The sequence below is a fragment of the Dinoponera quadriceps genome, unplaced genomic scaffold (genome assembly GCF_001313825.1).
Source record: "Dinoponera quadriceps isolate SergipeBrazil2010 unplaced genomic scaffold, ASM131382v1 scaffold194, whole genome shotgun sequence".
Taxonomy (NCBI): Eukaryota; Metazoa; Arthropoda; class Insecta; order Hymenoptera; family Formicidae; genus Dinoponera; species Dinoponera quadriceps.
Window position 1 is genome coordinate 33349 of NW_014554326.1, and position 3070 is coordinate 36418.

Consider the following 3070-nt stretch of genomic DNA (forward strand, 5'->3'; position numbering starts at 1 on the left):
ATATATATGTGCGTGTGTGTGTTTGTGTGTGTACAATAATATATTATAAAAATAATTATATCGTTTCCTCAATGCAGGTGGCGTTTCTTCACTACTTCCATCTTTTGCTCTTAACTTCTTTGAGCATATAATATTATTCTTGTTAATTGTAACCTCTTCCTAACGGAACATGTAAATTATATAGATTCTGAGAATATTCGGAGAATATCTCAATATTTTTTGAAAAACTTTTTCGGAATATACATATTACGTTAGAATAATTTTATACAATTCAGGATAATTGTCTTTCTATTTATCGCAAAATTGTAATATATTACTTCTTCTATTAATCCTCTTCTGTTCAATATCGTATGCTTGAAGTTTATTTTCCATTTGTCGCGATAACTAATCAATGTTCTGCTTTTTGGTAAGAACTACAATTTTATTATGAAATGAAGAAAACGATGACTTAAAATCATAGGATAAGAACCGAAATAATGAATTGAAATAACCGCAAACCAAAAACAATGTAACGGTTCCGATTTCGGTTCTGTAAGCTTTATAAAATTTCGGTACGGTTTACGGTTCTGGTTCGACAAAAATACCAGTTTCCATACGGTTTTTGGTTTCGGTTTCGATTCGATCCGGGTCCCTGATATACGCAAACGGACACTAACACACATTCAGGGACGCTTTATTGGAGTAGGACGGTTTGTTTTATTAGAGCAGTAGGTGTGCCAAGTTGGCGACTGAAGTATAAATCCTTCGAGGTGCAACAATCGCGGTAGTCGGGTGCGGCGGACCATTTTCCGATCTCGCTCCTGCCTTTCCCCTTTCATACACGCCACCATGTCAACCATTGACCCGTAAAAGACAAATCTCGCGAAGTGAAAAAAAAGAAAGTAAAGGCCACCGGTAACGTCCGTCAGCCGCGGACGTGTGATACTTGATGAACGGAATATCGGCCGACATCGGAGAGCTGCGTTGAAATTACGCTATGAAAAATATAAACGGCATATATCGTCAATTTTATGAAGGAAACTTGCCGTTCGTTAGTTACGTTCGCCGGATATACCCTATAAATGCGTAATATTATTTAATATTAAGTAATATTGCGGGCATATTCTTAGAATATCAGACGTAATATTCTAGTAATATTATTTAATATTAAGTGATATTTTTGGAATATTAATAGATAGTTATATATGTCCGCTCCTAATAATATATAAAAAATAATATTATTTAATGTTATTGCAATATTGTATATTTTTTTTAATATTCAATTCTATGTATATATATAATATATATAAGTGTAATATTTCGTTTCATATGTATCGCAATACCAATTGTTTTTTTTATATAAATAAAGTCGAAATAATTTTGTAAAAATATGTTTCATACTAAAAAAATTATATATATATATAATTTTATCTATATATTTTTTTAATATTATTATTCTTTTTTTAATATTCTAAGAACATTTTTATAATATTATGTGAAGTGGACATATAACATTAATAGAATATTCCTATAAAATTAAAAAATATTACATAACATCCTTAGAATATTATAGGACTATTATTTTAATACTGAATAATATTCATATAATATTCTAAGAATATTACGCCCTGATAGGGATAACATAATGCGAAGAGGAGAAATAAAAGAAAAAAAGAGAAATTTATCGTAGCATCTAATATAATTCGCGCGTTCGTAAATTGTGCAAGGAGCTCACGAACGAGAGAGAAAGAGAGAAAGAGAGAGAGAGAGAGAGAGACAAATTATTTTGATAATCATGAAATATCCCAAGTCGAATTTTGGCCCTATGTTAAATCTTTAATTCTACAACATAGTAGGAACTAAGATAGTAAAATAGGTTCAATTTCAATTCTAATAATACAATATAACCCCTACTTTGACCCTGATGATGTTTTAAATTTCTGTTTTCACTGTTTTAACGTTAAAATAGAACGATGAAGGTAGCGTTAAAATTCAATCTGTAGAATTAAAGGTTCAAAAGAGAAGTTAACAAGTATCAGTATCGCTAAAGTAGATTTTTATTAATCTTTAGGTCGTTTAAATAGGCGCAAACTATCTTTAAGAACGTCAAAATTTCAATTCGGGATTACTTAATATTATTATCCCGTTATAATGTTGTTTTAATTATTCCAATTATCCGACATTGTACTCGCAAAGACGAACTTATTCCTCACGTCTTCGCGGTAGAAAAAGCAGCTCAAGGATCTCCATCAGTGCGTTGCGCGTTTGTGTTTGGCTTCTTCATCTTCTCAATGAATTAACTCTCGACGAGAAGGTCGGCATCCTCTGTTTAGTATTTCACGCCGCTCACACGTGCGTTATTTTTGTTTCAAGCCGGACCCGCGAAATTGAAACGATAGCCGCGATGATGAAACGGAGTTTTCACTTCGCGCAACACGCGTCGAAAAATTCTCACTTTCCGTTCGCTCTCTAACTTGCAGGCGGCGGTCGTTTCTTTCTGGGCCGATTCTGTTGTGGCAACGTCGTGACAAACGATGTTTTGCGAAGGACGATCAGTGCCAGTATGTCACTCGTGCGAAGTGTGTTACGTGTTTACTGTTATCGTTTGTCTCGTAAAATACTTGGGGGTATTTAGGACAATGTGCATATTGCGTCAAAACTTCTTCTAGTCGTCTAGTACGCTGAAAAAAAGACTGCTAATCCTTACTAAATGCATTTAGTTAGAGAGTTTTAAACATTTTAATTTTTTATAACCATTTGAATTTGTTAATAATTTTTTTTCAAGTACTTTTTTATTCAAGCTCGTTCTTTTACCTTCAAAATAAAAAAAAATGAAATCTGTAGCTCAAATAGAACCAGAGTTATGAATTTTTAAAAAATATACTTCAAGCCAAACATCACCAAATTCTCAAATTTTACATCCTTTCTATTTTCCAAAAAAATGAAACAAAAAAAAAATCCTCGAATAGATATATCTTTTATTGTCATATAGAACACGTAAAAAAAGTTTTAGCTAAATCAAAAATGTGTCGGTCAATTTTCGACCAAATCTGTACGGTTTGTAAAAGAATGTCCCATATATATATATATA